The following is a 17,267-nucleotide window of genomic DNA, read 5'->3' as shown; positions in this document are numbered from 1 at the left end:
AAACATTAAAGTTTTAAAAATACAGTATCGGTACTTGCATTACTGTGCTGAAAACTAGCTTCTTAATTTACGATGACCTGATAGTTCATTACACTATAGCATGGGATAATCTATGAGGCTGTATAAGTCACAATTCCCCCCAATTAATTTAGGCTTTCCCGCATCTCTACTGCATTTTTATAGTTCAGGGCCCATCCACTCTGGCTGAACTTCTATATATATCCTTTAAAACCTATTTCAAAATCCATGTATTTATATGCTCAACCAGGCATCAAGTATTTATTGAACACATACTATAGGCAAAGTGCTAAGTGTGCTTTGTGGGGAAAATGTATAAATAAAACACTGAGGTCTTTTCCTCAAGGAACATGATAGAATTATTATAAGGTACTTAATAGGTAAGCTAAGTGCTATGGGAATGCATAGAAAAGAATTCCAGCAATGAGACAGAGGATATAAGGATTCTTGAAGAGGATTTCATTGGACCTGAACACGGAATCAAGGTTTCTATAGATCATAAGGACTACCTCACTGGCACGTCACAGGCAGGGCTATGAGAGGCATTGAATGACACTTGTTTTTCTCTCTTAGGGCAAACAATTTTTTATTATAGTAATTTTATAAAGTAGATCTTTGATCTTCATAAGAAACATGTTCTAAGACTGGCAGTTTTCCCAAATTAATAAATGCACATAAAATTTCTCAAATAAAGTGCGATAAAATGTTAGATCTCTTTACTTTCATCATCAACACTAGCATTTGGATTCCTTTTGGGGACATTTTAAAATTATAAGCAAAAATTTTATTTAGAAATGATCAAAAAGCAACAGAATTGATTTAAGTTGTGAGCCACTATTTTTATTTTTTGAGAGGTGCCTCATGAATGATAAATCAGAAAATGTGCAGATTCTATTGTATTAGAATTTCTTATCTTGGGATCCATATATAAACTTTAAGGAATATATGAGTCATCTAAAATGATATTTAAAAAATTGTGGTGTGCTGAAAACCTTTTCTTTTTTTTAGAACGAGGATTCAAAGATTTCATCAGACTGTTAAAGATGACTTCAAATAAAAAATAAAGAGTTTAAGGTTCACCCTAAATTGAATAGTATTTATGGAAGCAAATTTGTTACTATTAAATTTTAAAAAGCTAATACCTTTTGATCTAGCAATTTCACTGCCAGGAATCTATCCTACAAAAGTTTTTGCATATGTTTACAAATGATTATACACACAGATAATACAGCATTATTTTGAATACTGAAAAAGTGGAGCAACCTAAATGTTCATTAATACAGGAATAGTAAAATAGAGTGTATATCCACACAATCCTCTATATAAACCCATTGTAAAAAAATGAGAACCAAATATACAATTTTTCTTTACATATTTTGGTATTTAAATGTTTTATTATTCATTCATTTATTTATTCATTGACTACTGAGTGTCCACTCTGTGCCAAGTACTGTTCTAGGATGGGAGATGCAGAGTGATCAGAAAAGCTGCTCTCATGGAGTTTAAGTTCTAGAGATACATGTTTAATTCATGTATTTAAAAGTTTAATTTCTTTTTTTAAAAGGGAGAAATTATCAGTTTATTTTTGACACTATTCTGCAGACTATTTGAGGCAAGGCCTACGTTTGACTCATCTTAAATTTTTTGGCAGCTCATGCAAACCATGAAGATTGAAGTAGCTCAACAATAATGGTAGACTCTCACTATACTATGTTGAGAGGAGCATTTAACTTTCCAGAAAACCATATACTATTCTTTGAAATTGTAGGGATTTCAGCTACAAGGTGGAGAGAGGGGAGCACTGTGGTGATTAGAAATGAGCATCTTAAAATAACCCCCCCCAAGCTATTTTTGCTTTAAAAAGCTTTTTAATGAAATATAATATACAGTCAAAAAAGTACACAGATCTAGACCTACATCCGAACTGTCACTGAAAGCACTGGGCTTTAGGGTTTCTTTGGCAACTATCCGTACATTCTTTGTTCTGAGGAGGAGACTGAGATTCCCACACCCTTGTCCTACAATGGGATCCCTGTGTTACCAAGTCATCATTCCTAAGTGATGAGTTTTTGACCAGGCTATGGGTTCTATGCTAACATGCCAAGGCATAGGTCCCTAACTGGTGACAAACTTAGAAACATTTAAAAACATTTTATGTTTTTTTCTGTGTGTGTATAAGTAAGTAAGTAAGTAAGTAAGTAAGTAAGTAAGTAAGTAAGTAAGTAAGTAAGAAGTAAAAGTAAGTAAGTAAGTAGGTAGGTAGGTAGGTAAGTAAGTAAGTAAGTAAGTAAGTAAGTAAGTAAGTAAGTAAAAGTAAGTAAGTAAGTAAGTAAAAGTAAGTAAGTAAGTAAGTAAGTAAGTAAGAAGTAAAAGTAAGTAAGTAAGTAGGTAGGTAGGTAAGTAAGTAAGTAAGTAAGTAAGTAAGTAAGTAAGTAAGTAAGTAAGTAAGTAAGTAAGTAAGTAAGTAAGTAAGTAAGTAAGTAAGTAAGTAAGTAAGTAAGTAAGTAAGTAAGTAAGTAAGTAAGTAAGTAAGTAAGTAAGTAAGTAAGTAAGTAAGTAAGTAAGTAAGTATGTTTCTGAGGTGCTCCTGGGTGTCTGTGCTGGCACAAAAGTGACAGAATTGTATGAAATAGCCCCTGCCCTTGAGTGGCTTACAATAAATGCATTTGAAGTTGACAGATGGTGAGTGATCTGATAGAAGCATGAACAAGGTTGAATGAATTCAATTTTTTCTAATGGTGGTCTACAGAAAAGACTTTTTAGAACAAGTGACCCTTGAGCTGAGTCCTGGATAGAATTTGTTACCAAAGAGACAAAGAGCAGAGAAGAGCTTTACATCAGAGGGCACTGCATGGACAAAAACTCAGAAGCTAACCTGTCATGCGTGGGTATGGACAAGTGATTTTCTATGGCTGAAGTGTAGGACGTAGCACTTGCCTTGGATGTAAATTTTAACAAAAGCCAAAAAACTCAGTAATCAAGATAAATAATATTTTAATGCACTATTTTTTAAAATGAAAATTAATACAAATCTCTTTGATAAATAAAGTGTCCAAATTTGAAAATTGAAAGTATGCATATTAAATTTAACAAATGACACCCTGAAAATGAAGTTTCAGTCAGCTAAAGTTAATTAAAATGTATGTAAGGTCTTTACTTGGTCAAGGGAAATTGTCAAAAATGTCAATTCTCTCAATAGAAAAGAAGAAAATATTATTGATGAGTTTGCCTCCATTAAAGCCAAGAAAGTAAAATTATAATAAATTCTAGTTTTGATATAAATAAAATATTTACACTTAAAATAATATCATAAGTTTTAATGTACCTATTTTTCAAATTTTCAATATTTTTTCAGTTATTTTAATATTCTGCAATAAAGCTAACCATTAGAATTAAAAACATATATATAGAGGCACACATTTTTTCTTTTGCCCCAGGGCCCCATATGATTTGGAATAGCACTGTCTAATCTTGTTTTTATTTAAAGTTTTGATACTTTATCATGAATTTTTTTTGCAGTAATTTTGATTAAAAATATTCCATTAAAATATTATTTACATTGATTACTGAGTTTCTTGAAATTGAAGCAAATGTCTTACCCTCATCCTGGCCTTGGAAAGGAATTAGGTTCATTCATAAGATTAACGTATTCTTGGTGGTCATAGCCACTGCAAATGCTTTTTGAATAAGTGAATGGTTTAAAATGGTAATAATTAACTGAAGCTATCCTCACCTTGCTACTAAGAATATAACCATTGTATAATGATTTGGCTTAAATAATTCTCCTACTGTCTATTGTATAACAGAGGATCACAGAATTTCAGAAATTTTTAGCCTCAGCCTAACTACACAGAGTAAACTATATGAACAAGTTTAGAATGTTGGTTCTTTACCTTATTTGTTTTAATTTACTATTCAATTGAGATAAACAAATGAGATAAACAAATATTTAAAAGTATTATTGATGAGTTTGCAATCCAAGAATAGCTAGGACCTTATGTGGATATATTCCAAGAGGTGTAAGTAAACCATCTTAAATATTAGGCACAATTTTGTAGATATATATACACATCAATGACTTTGGTCTGATTCTGTACTCATTCGCCATTTAATTTTTTTCTCACAAGTTATATTTTTCTGACATTTACAAATTTCATAAATTTACTTAGCAATTTAAATCAAACATTTTTTAATGTGTCTGTTATATTTGTAGCTATGGTTATATTTTAAGTGAATTTCTTATAGACAGCATATAGTTGGGTCTTGCTTTTTTCTCTAAACTGCAATCTCTGCCTTTTATAGATATGTTTATGCCACTTACATTTAATGTAGTTATTATTCTGGTTGCATTCAAATTTATCATGCTGCTATTTGTTTTTTATTTGTATTGGTTTCTTTGTTCCCTTTTGTTTTTTTAATGCCTTCTTTTGGCTTTTATTTTATGGTTCTGTTTCATCTCCAGTAATGATTAATTAATTATGGCTCCTTTTACAAAACTTTTTTTAGTGTTTTCCCTTGTGTTTACAATATACATCTTTCATTTATCAAATCTACATTCAAATAAATTATACTTTATTTATAGTGTAGGAATCTTTAAATGGTATACCTTCAATTGCTCTCTCTCATCCTTTGTGCTATGTTTATCGTCTATTTTACTTTTACATATATTTTAAGCCCCTGCAGTTTCTTGCCATATGGCAGTCACAAGATGGCTTTTTTTCAGGCCAGCAGCTACACATTTCTCTGACTTCTTGTTTCCATCCTTTAGATTCCCTTTTTAGAATTTACCTTATTAGGTCAATCCCACCCAGGATAATCTCCCTTTTGGTGAACTCAAGTGATTGAGGACCTTAATGACATTCCAAAAAAAAAAAAAAAAAAAAAACCCTTTGCTATAGAGTGTATCATAGTCATGGGTGTGATATGCTCTTATATCTATCTACAAGTCTCTCCCATACTCAACAAGAGGAGATTACACAAGAGCTTGCATCATTAGTAGTCATCTTAGAATTCTGCCTAATGCATTTATTTCAAGTCCCTGTCTTAAAGTCCCAACATCTGGGTCTCTGAATTTGAATCTATTTATTGCTCTATTTTTTGAAAATGGATTGTTTTTTTCTTGCTTTTTTGTGTCTTGTAATTTTTGATTAAATACTGAATGCTGTAGGTAAAAGAAGGGTAGAGATTGAGATAAGTAGTAGTTACATGTGAAAATAACACATCTCTTTTCCTGTCAGGGCTTTATTTGGGGGGATTCAATAAATATAGTTAGGAGTTGATCTGGATTTGGGTTTTGTTCTTGCTGTTATCATCTTCAGTGCACCATAGGCTTCAAAGTTATCTAGTGGTTGTCTGCTGTGACCCTGTGCTTAATGTGGACACTGAGGTACAAGAGGGTTTTTTCAATGTTTCTGTTCTTCTATATGTTTTTAACCATTCCTGCACAACTTTGCCACAGTGGAGACCTTTCTCCATGCTCTTGTCTCTCCTTTCAGTAGTTGACAGGAGTTGCTGGTTAATCAGTACTAGGCCTGTGGTGGAAGCAAGCTAGAATTTTCTGTTGTGCTTGTTCAGCCTTGGTCTTAGGCAGGCAGTTTTCACCTTGGCCTCAGGGGTGGGACTTTTTCAGTATTCCTACCCCTCCAGCTCCTAGAAGCAGAACTGTGGTTGATCTTGAGTGGGAGTTTTCTGCCTCTTCCCAGCATAATTGCCTTCTAAATCTTGTAGGATCTTGGCCCATGCCAGTTTTCTGCCTTTCTCATAGAGGTAGAGAAGTTTTGCTTCCATTCCTCCTCCAGAAGCAATGATTCTTGATTTGTGCTGTGGAGGCAAGAGCATTTGCTGCCATTCCTCCAGTAGCCTACAGTGCCTTAGCTTTGTAGCATTGAAGGTCTGGGCAGTTGGACATTTCAAGTGTCCTGCAGTAGCTGCTGTTCAACTCGTGTACACCTACTTCACCAAAGGAGTCTATCCAGTCCTCGACTCTGCTCCCAATCTTTGTTCTGAATACTCGGTGGAGGGTCATGAGAAAGAGCTTGCAAATGAATTTGAATTCCTTTGGCCCAGGGTCCTCAACTATTTTAATCTTATTAGCCAACACATGGATTTTAAGAGTTTGGTAATATTTTAGCTGATTTCTTCTTACCCATTTGTGTTACTGCCTGTGCAGCATCACTTCCTCTCTTCTGTACCAAATGTGAAACCATTTGTGTCTTCCATCTCTCCTTAAAGGGATTTGTCCTTTGTTGGAATTCAGTTTGCTTGGTTGCTTTTAGTAGTTCTCCAATTTGCACAAGGAATGTTATGATTTTGTAAGTTATTTGGCTTTTTGTCATGGTTAGGATGAAAGTGACAGTTTTTGAAGCCTTCTATTTTTTAGGCAGAAGCAGAAGCCCAGAGCTATTGAGATAAAATAAAAATAATTTTGTTTATTGAACTCCTTTTACCAGGTGCTGTGATAAGCATTTTATAAACATTCATTCTCAATCTGACAGCAACATCAACTTTTAGGTATTGTTGTTCCCATTTTACATGCGAAACAACAGGCTTTTTCCAGAAGTGAGAGAAAGTGCCAGAACAAGGATTCACACTTGGTTTTGTCTGACTCTAAAGTTCAAAATTTGATCTTTCCACTACTCATTGTTGCCTCTGGAACCAAAGAGCCTAAAGTGATAAAGGTGAGAAGTTTATAAAAATAGTTATGTAACAGTGGTGTAAGTGCTGTTTTAGAAGGACACAGGGAAATAAAAAAAAGGCGTTTACAAACTCAGACCAATCAAGAATGTCTACCTGAGAATGTGATTTCTAGAATGCTTCCTGGTCAATGAGTAGGAGTCAGGCAAAAAGGGACAGATGATATGTGCTACAATTGGTACTCACTCAGCTTCTTTTGAATATCTTCCTGTATTTATTTTCTACATCATGCCTCTCTAAAATGGAAGCCAGACTTAGTTTCCCTGTCTCTCTTATTGGTGGGTCACAGGCCTGTTAGATACTTCCATCTGAGGTTCAGATTGGAAAGATGCAACGCATGGAACCCATTTCCTGAGAAAATGACCGAGCATGCTACGGAGGCCCCTGCTTTCAGAGGCAGTAGGAACAGAAGGCCAGCAGCATGTTCACTGTCCTTGCTGCAGACTCTGACATATGTGTCCACTGATGGTTAGACATTGCTTGGGGGAAGATCAGTGACATAATTGGGAATTGTTCTTGGCTGCTTTACCTTCAGGCCTGATTCTCTGTCTTCCCCCCGCTGGGAAACTATCTAGTATCCTTTCTGTGAACTATCTAGTGTCTGTTAATGAATTCACCTTTTGCTTAACTGAGCTAGAGTGGGTTCTGTTTATTATAGTTAGGAACACTGTCTGAAACAGGGTCAATCCAGTTAGAGGGAATAATTGGCAAAACTTGGAAGAAAAAGAACATGAAGCATTCTGGAAATTGGATTTGAGAATAATTTGGTGTTATTGGAATAGAGAGTAGAAGAGAGAAGATACTGGAGATGTCTACAGGCCTCTAATAATGGACACTGAGTTACCTTAATTGGGAGGTGACAGGATCATATTTGTGTTTTAGAAAAATCACTGTGGCAGCTATGTAGGGAATAGCCTAGAAGGGAGAGTAAGTGAAACAAGAAGCAAGAAGATCTATTAGGAGAAATTGAAGTAATAGTAGTGATAAATTTTGAGTTCCTGAATTAAGTCAGTTATAGAATGGATGAGGAGCATAAGACAGATTAAGGAGAGATTGGAGATACACAGAATTTATAATGTTGATGGAGTGGGTGTGAGAATAATGAAGAAAGGGGTTCTAGATCAACTCTCATGTTTCTGATTTGAAAGATGAGGTAAATGGTAGTGCCACTCACTGAAACGGGGGCACAAGAGGAGGTAGGGATGTGGGGTGAAAGATAAGAGGAGTTTGACATTTTGCAATTGAGAAGTCAAAAAGAGATAACCAGTAGTGAATTGAATATGTGAGACTAGAGTGGAGCATATTTCTTTGTTAATAATGTATAGGTGACTATAGATGTCTTAATGATAGTGAGATCAACCAGGTGGAATATGGCATGTGAGAAGAGAAGGGGACAAAAATTACAACCCTGGGTAAAATCAACATGTAAGGTTTGGCTGGAAAAAGGGAGATCATAAAATAGACTGAGAAGGAACAGATGGTTAGGGGGGAAAGAGTAGTATCATCCATGCCAAACATGAAGAGATCAATTGTTTTAGTTCCATATTGAAAATGTTTATTTAATATGACTACAGGATGTTTATTGGTGACCTTGGGAAGAATATTTTGGTGAAATGATAGAGCCAAAAATGATAGAGTCAATAATGGGTTAAAGGCCACTCTTTTCAATGACTAGAGTATGAAAGGAAGGAGAGAACTAGGTTATCATCTGGAGGAAGATGAGCGGTTAAGTAATTGTAAGGTCTGTTGCAAGCCTATTGGTGTGACATAAACAGCATAGAGCCCAAGATCAATGGAGAATCAGGGAGCCACAGGGCTAGGGGTTAAATGAAGCATCCACATTGCCTTGAAGTTGCTCGGGATTATAATAGAACTTGGGATGCACAGAAAGAATAAGCCAAATGCCAAAGTCCTTGATGTATGTTGGGCAACGACAGAGAAGTTCACTGACAAAATGGACAAGTAGGCAGTCCATTCTGACAGTATGGTTAGATGACATAAATTTCGAAGAGGAGAGATTTTTATGCATAAAGGCAGAGGTGTCATTGTAAGCATTGCCCTTCCTTCCTCTTCTAGGTTTGTGGTACATAGAGTGATGCTGTGCGAGTGAGCAGGACTGAAGCCATGTTGGGACCTAAAACTGCATGGGCTGTAGGCAAATATTAGAAGGATAGTTTTTTTCTTAGCATGCTCTTCTCTGAGTTCCCTCTTTTCCCATGGCTATTTGATATTTTGAACTTTGGTTATGGGACAGCATGACATTATTTACATAAATGCAAAGTTGTTTGCCCGTCAGCCTGGAGCTGCAAACTTGCCATGAGACATGTACTATCCAGACCCCAAGAAACCAAGGAAGACATCACCAAAGCTATGTCGATCCCACCACAAAGCAGGACCCTGAGATAACATCAAGGATGAAAGCAGAAGCCAGAAGGAGCCTTGGTGAGGATCTGCACCTGGCCCCTTACCAATTCCCCTCCCTCCTGCTTTTCACATCCCACATTCCACTCCTTCAACCCCCTCTTTAAAAACCCCTCAGTATATCTAAGTCTTCAAGATGGCTTTAGCCTGGCCATTCTCCTTAAGGTTTACTGGACAGATGGGTTAGCCTAATATCTCTCCTTAGGTCACTGATATTCCTGAATAAAAGCTGACTTCCATTTTCACCAACATCTGACTTTTGGGTTGTTTGTTTTTTGTTTAGGGCAGGCAGCCAGACTTGGTTTTGGTGATGATATTACCAGGAAGTTAAACAATGGTCTGGGGAGAGGTTGAGGATGTTGAAGTTTCGTTACTTTGTATTGAGTGCATTAGGGAGAATGGTGGCAAGGTCAGCAAGAGAGGAAAGCAGCAGGAAGATGAGTGGGGAAAGGACAAGAAGTGTGGGGGAGCACTGGGAGGAGAATGTTGGACAAAACAGAGAGATTATTGGGATGATTTTGATGTGAGGCTGTGACTAAGGATGACATGGACATAGACCTGCTGTGTTGAGTCTCAGGGTTTCAAGTAAAACTCAAGTCAAACTATCACCAGTTTCACCACCACAGGAGGTGGTGTCAGGATCTCTGGCACTCAGACGATCCTGAAGTCCCAACGATCAGATGATCAAGTCAGGTAATCCCGACTCCTGGCCATCCTGAAGCCACCTCCTGTGATGGTGGTCTTGGAAGCTTAAAGATGCTGGCAGACTTTAATTGTGTTTAGATTTAAAAATCATAATATTGGTGGGAAGTATGGCTCTGAGAAAATTTCAGGCACATGGGATTAATCAATTCTCATGTTTTAGAAGTTCGAAACATCACTAGTTTTAGATGACCAAAGGATTAGTTAGGTAAATATCAAAATGAAGCTAGCTATGGCCTAAATTGTTCCAAATCCCTTCTTTGTTAAAAAAAAAATGTTGAAAACATTCACATTTATGCAGAGAAATTAGCTCTGAGAAGCTGGCAGAAGTTTCTATATAATATTCACTAACTTCTTAGCATTAACCTCAACATGGGACTTAGAATTTTCTCCTTGATTCCCTCCATCAAGGCAACCACAAATACCAGTCTGTGGCATGTAGGAAAACTTAAGCTGGAGTTATACAGGTTATGGGAAGAAAAATACATCAGACTTTACACACCTAACAATGTAAAAATTATATGTCAAATATTTCTGTTCTCATAAGTCCTTTTGGCCACCCAGGGGAATCCTATTGGCCTTTTCCTTAGCCTTCTGCTTTCTTAATGTTTCCTTTCCCTTTATCTTTTATTTTTCATCATTCCTTTGCTAATTCCCCCACCCTATCCCCAAAGGAAAACAAACAAACAAGAAAGATAAACAGATTTTTCTTATTTCCTGGAAAGCAATTTAGTTCTTTGTTGTTATTTGAGATGCTATTACAAGATCTCATCTCTTGCCCTTCATAATTTATTAAAATCTTTTCTTAAAGAAGAATGGCTCTCTTTTGAAAAGACTATTGGTATCAGCTACTTACAAAATATGTAAATATACCACCGATTATATTTGCATTTGGTTTTACAAATGCTAAGTACTACAGCCTGCTGAACTATCTAAAACTACAACCCTTTTATAAAGGTGTATGAGAAGATACACTTTTCATGCAGCATCATATCAGTAAGTGTAAGGCAGATGAATCTGCACAATTTCAATTTGTCTTTTCACAAACTCCCCTGGATGTCACTTTGCATTTAGTTCTCATTCCTATTACCATTTCATGGGTGTTGCAAATTGGGATATTCTGTTTTCTGGGAAAATTATTTGAACTTTTTTCACTGGTACTGACTTGATATATAAAGTTGTGTCTATGCATTGACAAATACATATCGAACACCTACTATGTGCTGTGCCTCATGGAAACAGAATGAGTAGATAGTCTGTGGGTGGGGACACTAGGGAGCACCCAAGTAATGATGCAGCAGCTTCAGGCAAGAGCAGTGATGGGAGACTGTCGTTTTTAATGAGTAGTCATAGAACTGGGCATAGCAAAGTTGTTCTTCCAGGTGCTCTTTAGATCTTTCATGTGTGGTCATTGTACACATTTAACTAGCTGATACAGATTCAAAGTTGGCATTCCCTGATATGTTCAGGATCATTAGATGGTGATCTTGCTTGTTTGGTAACCGAGTTCTTCAATTTTGTGGATCTAAATGTTTTAAATCTTAACTTAAACATGTTTTAAAATCACTTTTCTATGTTTTATTGCATTTCACCTGATTGGAATCCAGAGAAGTTTCTAGTTTTACTAATACCAAATTTAAAATTTTGTTTTTGGCAAAATTAATCTTTACTATAAGAAATATGTCTTGAACTTTATATCATGAATCCACTTTGAAGCTTAAGTAAAAGATACTTCCACGAGTATAGCTAAAAAACAAACTAAAACTCTGTTCTGTGTTACTTAGTTTTCTAACAATTTCTCTAGCTAAACAAATTATTCCATAGCTAGGTACAATAACATGGAGTACCTTCCTGTTTGATCAGAAAATTCATCAGATCATCTTTTTTGTTTGTTTGCTTCCAGTGATGTAGACAACATCACGAAATCAGCTTTCAGCCTTCATTTTGCCTTACTATATACTTACACATATTAGGAACTGTTAATGAGGAAAGGTATTGTCTTTCTGCTTCCACTTAATTAAGTTAATCCAATTCAACTCATTCATTCATTCAACAAATATTTATTAAGCACCTACATTATGCCAGGCACTGTGCTGGGTGCTGGGGATACATCTGTGAACAAGATAGACACAGTCCCTGCCCTCAAGGAGCTTACAGTCTAGTAGTTATACAGACAAGTACACAGGCAATTACAATGCAGTATGGTAAGTGCCATGATGTGGAAAAAACATTAAGAAGGGCACCTAACTCAGTCTCATAGTCAGGGGGCTGCGGATAGTCATGGAAATCTTCCCAGGGCAAGTAAAATTCAATTTGAGCACTGAAGGGTGAGTATGAATTAATTAGGTAAAGAGGAGACAGGGAAGAGTTATAGACGGAAGAAATAGTATATGCAGTGTTCTATGTGCTGCTTTGGTGGTTCATTTGCTGGCGGGAAGAGTTGGGTAGGAGTGCGAGGAGTCCTAGAAAGTTCTAGAAGAGATAAGTGACAGCCAGGTCATGAAGGGACTCATTTGCTCTGCTCAAGAGCTTGGAATTGGATAGTCATGGAAATCTTCCCAGGGCAAGTAAAATTCAATTTGAGCACTGAAGGGTGAGTATGAATTAATTAGGTAAAGAGGAGACAGGGAAGAGTTATAGACGGAAGAAATAGTATATGCAGTGTTCTATGTGCTGCTTTGGTGGTTCATTTGCTGGCGGGAAGAGTTGGGTAGGAGTGCGAGGAGTCCTAGAAAGTTCTAGAAGAGATAAGTGACAGCCAGGTCATGAAGGGACTCATTTGCTCTGCTCAAGAGCTTGGGATTTTCCCTGAGGGAACAGTGTGTGTGTGTGTGTGTGTGTGTGTGTGTGTGTGTGTGTGAGAGAGAGAGAGAGAGAGAGAGAGATATATCAAATTTGCACTTTTTAACGTTGCTCTTACTACAGCACAGAGATTGAATGGGGGATGGGAATCTCAAGAGTTGAGAAAAGGAGATCAATCTTTTATCTTTTCCAAATTCATCTTCCATCATACCACACTCCGTGCCCTCACCAGCCTATACAGTTGCATATATTATCTAAACAGTCATTGACATACACAGCTTTGCACCACTGCTTGCTCATTAAAACTCAATTCATCCTTCAGAGCCAGACTTCTGAAATCATCCTAATTTGTGCTTTCTAAATACGTGATTTTTATCTATATTGTATTACTTATTTACTATTCCAGATGAGCCAAACCTTCTTTTGAACCATTTTAATTTGATCCATATATAGCATAAGGTAATTTTTATAAATAAACACGGGTATAATTTTCTTTGCAATTTCCAATTGAAAACAAGGACTAATTCATTAGTTGTCTACCCCAAACTATTATTAGTGCCTTCAAATGATTTATATGGAACAATGGGTATGAGGGGAGAAGTCCAAGAGACACAATTTTATGCAGCAAAATACAGTCAAGTAAAATTTCAACACACAATTACAGGGTATGTTGCTGTTAAGACAGTGATTCATTCCCCGACTCAAAGACTGCGTCTTTGACAATTTAACCTGCTAACGAGTCAAAGATCTGTAAAAGAGGGGTAGCTTAGTATAATGACTAGCTACATTTTCCAATATGGTTCACCATTTGACTTCTACACTTCATCCTATAGTCTTGTAATTTCTCAAATAACTTTTATAATGATAAAAAAAAAAACCCTTTAAGCTCTGTAGATATTGTAAGAACGTCTGTTGTTTTATTCTTTCTGTTGGGTACAAAAACCACAATTTTGTACACAGAACGAGATTATAAATAATATACATAACATGAGTGACCCGTAGTCTTTTTTGATCTACATTGCGGACTGATGATTTAACATTGTTTTCTTCATTTTGTTTGTGTTCCTGTTAGTGAGACAAATGCAATCTGTGAACCGACTCGTGACAGAGTGAAGGTTACAGCAAACGAGATGACCAACAACGTTTATAAAAAAAAGTCTCTAAAGTTTATTACAGTGATGGCATTTATATCAATTATTGCAATGTATTGTTCCCTAAGATGGTTAGAAAAAAGAATTGTGTTGTCCTCTACTGAATTTACGTCAGTTAAAAAGCAAGCATGTTTCAGTATTTTTCTCCAAAGTAAGTGTAAATACTTCCTTTAAATTTTTTGTTTTCACAGGATTTACATGTTTGTTTATTATTTTCTTATCCCACTTTAGTGATTTGTTTTCTCAGCTGGATATTCTTCCATTGACTCTATGGGTGTTCTGGAGACCCAGGTTAGCATGTCCATTGACTTCTATGACTATTTGATCCCATTCGGTGAAGACAAAGGCCTTTCTGAGCAAAAATTTCACAGTTTAATGCGCTAACTGGCAAGTCTGATTAGTGTTAAAGTCCACTCGAGTGAGACTGGTTGCTGTTAATACACCCATCCCAGCTCCCCCCACCCACTCCCCGAGAAAACCTAAATTGTGAGTTTTCCTGATATAAAATCCGAGTCGGGGTTCCGAGCGGAGCTCATGCACACGCTGCTGCGGCCCGTGTCCGGCGCGGCTCGGCCCAAGGACTGGGTTAGCGGAGGCCCGCGCTTGGCGTGTCCCTCAGGGCTGCGTTCCCATCAGTCACCAACAGTTTAATTAAGGCACTCAATTATTTTTTTGGTTTTTATGGTAGGTCCGATGCAATGACAGCCAATCCTGAACTTTGTCTAATTGCAGTTCCCGTGTGTACAGCCTTTGGGCAGTCGGGCGTCAAGACGCGACCATTTTCTCCCACACTCCCAGTGATGGATAGTCTGGCTTTGTTTCTTATGGCTTCGGAAAAGGTCAGCTGGGTTGCATGGAAAAGGAAACAGAAAGAACGCGGAGTGTTACAATATTTCTGTGTCTTCAGCAAAATGGGACACAACAAACACCAAAATATCAATAATTAGACATCTGCATTTTTTCCCCATATTCTTTTGGTCATATGAAAACTACTTATGAAAGAAAGAAAAGCTCGACTACGCTGAAGAATGAATCAGTCGGGAGTTTGTGGTCCTAACTGTTTAAGAACTAATCCTAAATTCATAGAAGTAGGTCTTGTTTAGCAAGTCTGAGCAAGAAACATCTTTTCACTTGCTGCACTCTATGCCTTATTACTTCTAGTTGAGCTTAAAAGCTCCTTTATGTTTGACAACATTCTTTAAGTTATAATTTCTGGTTGGAAAATATCTTCCTTATCGTGCAAGAATTAGACTCTTAAAATTGTGATAAATTGCCTTGAAAACTATATGCATACACTATTCATGACAGATCTTCCTGTTTTCATAACACAGACCTACGCACAGACACTTTCATTCATTCATACCAGTTAGAGACATGACTCAGAACAACACAGTTAGTGACATATAGTTCACTCTATGCCTATTATGGAAGCTAAGGCTCATATTTTAAGAATTCTGCTTAAAAAAGTTGCACTGAAAGGGAGTATGTGTCAATATGTACTGAATAATCAACACTGGGGAACTTCTCTTATTGAGGTTACGGGGTCAGGTCTCTGAAATCCTCATTAAATTCCTGTTCCCTGACATTAGGTAGCAGATAATAATATTACACAGAGAAGAAACAATGTTATTATGTAAATCTAATTATTGTTCATTTACTGTCTTTTAATTCTTACTAGTAGCTGAATTTTAATGTTAATTCAAGAGGAAAATAAGGTAAAGGAGATATTCCCTAAGTTTGTTATGACTTAGATAATCACTCTCTCACAACTCATAATGAGTACCCTGTTATAAATTTAACTTTATCTAATTCTTTTGGAAATTCTATCCCTGCATTTATTCTGCCTCGGAACTTAAATATTAGAATAATTATTAAATAATAAAATCAATAAGTGGATTAAAAACCGTAAAAAGGCTTATTTGTTTATTTTTATTATTATTATTTTTTTTTAGTGGCTGGCCAGTGCAGGGATCTGAACCCTCGACCTTGTTGTTAGCAACACTGCACTCTTACCAACTAGCCCCTAAAAAAGTTTAGAGATCAGTTGCCCTAATATTTCAGAAAGATGAGGTCAAAAAAAAGGTCAATTTCACGGTTCTGTTTTAGTGAACAGTCTCAATTCTTAATACGTATCTTCATAAGCAGAACTCAGGATACAGTCTTTATGGAAACACTAGTAGCTTTTATATTTAGAAAGCATGGAAATGAAATGAGGATTTTAGGGAAAACACAACAGTCCCACTTAATTATTTTTATTATTCCCTTGAAATCTAAGTTCTTCTGACTTGCATTTGGCACATAATAGGCACTCAGTGTTAGAAAGCATGGAAATGAAATGAGGATTTTAGGGAAAACACAACAGTCCCACTTAATTATTCTTATTATTCCCTTGAAATCTAAGTTCTTCTGACTTGCATTTGGCACATAATAGGCACTCAGTGAATATTTGTTGAGTAGATGAATGTCCACATATGAGAAATACTTCTTTCTTGTAAGTGGAACTAATAGGATAAAATTCCAAATGAAGCATTGTCAAAACTTGCAGAACTGTACACTGAAAGGGGTGAATTTTACTGATGTAAATTATACCTTAAAAAATTCGAAATGAATTTATTGTATTCTGTTTTAAATTGAAGAGAAGCTGAATTTCAGTACACCAGAGAGGAAGTTAGAAATGAAACAATTCAATTCAAGTCAAACATCTGAGAGGATCCCTTATTCAGGGATCTCATTCATGCAGCAGAATCTCACCAGGGAACCAGGTGGTGTACATGGCTGCAGCAGTCTTGCTCTTTGAAGTGAGACTCTTGAGAGGTTATGTTATTAGAGATGGATATTTTCCTACTCAGTGTTAGTGTGCATATGCTTTTAGTGTGTATAAAAAAGAAGCATTAGCAAAGCAGTACTATTTACATCAAAAAAATTTAATAACAAAATGTTATCTTTAAGAAACCTAGACCAAAATTTGGTACCAGAGTTGCTGGATAACTTTATAGTGTAATCCTGTTTTTCGGTGTTATGTGTTTTAGATGGATGTTTTGGGGGTCAGATCCCTTTAGGGGGTACCTAGCTGTTTAGAACATTCTATTCCAGCATTGGTATTTTCCATGAGCTTCTAGAGAAAATAATTTTGTGGCAGTTGTGGGCAGTTTAGATTAGTTAGATTAAGTCACATGCTGAGGAAAACACGAAAAATAAATATCCACGAGTCTAATCCAAGCCAGTGTATCAGACCATCATGTATATTCAGAAGCTTTGGTTCCAAGACCATTCAGGGGCTTAACAGAGGACTTAGGGAAGGTGGTTCCAGAGAATTCATAGTTACCTACTCTTAAGTAAATTTAAACAAAACCAAGACCAAAGTCTGAATATGTTTCTTCAGATTCCCTTTCAACATTTAATATTAAGTAAAATAGATATTTTAAAAAATCTACTCATTTAGCTTTGTTTTAATATATATATATATATATATATATATAT

General features: G+C 36.2%; 1 protein-coding gene across 1 annotated transcript in view; it reads right to left on the bottom strand.

The window, feature by feature from the left end:
• Positions 1-14,546: 14,546 nt before the first annotated feature.
• LOC103606234 (glutamate receptor 4) overlaps positions 14,547-17,267 on the bottom strand; it is a 116,792-nt gene continuing 114,071 nt past the window's right edge. The window contains exon 13 of the mRNA XM_008590828.1: positions 14,547-14,631. The gene's annotated coding sequence lies outside the window, so the exon portion shown is untranslated. The remainder of the gene's footprint in view (positions 14,632-17,267) is intronic.

This window comes from Galeopterus variegatus, unplaced genomic scaffold (genome assembly GCF_000696425.1).
Source record: "Galeopterus variegatus unplaced genomic scaffold, G_variegatus-3.0.2 Scaffold6399, whole genome shotgun sequence".
NCBI lineage: Eukaryota > Metazoa > Chordata > Mammalia > Dermoptera > Cynocephalidae > Galeopterus > Galeopterus variegatus.
Note: the sequence above shows the minus strand (reverse complement) of the source record. Positions and strands in the feature narration are given on the sequence as shown.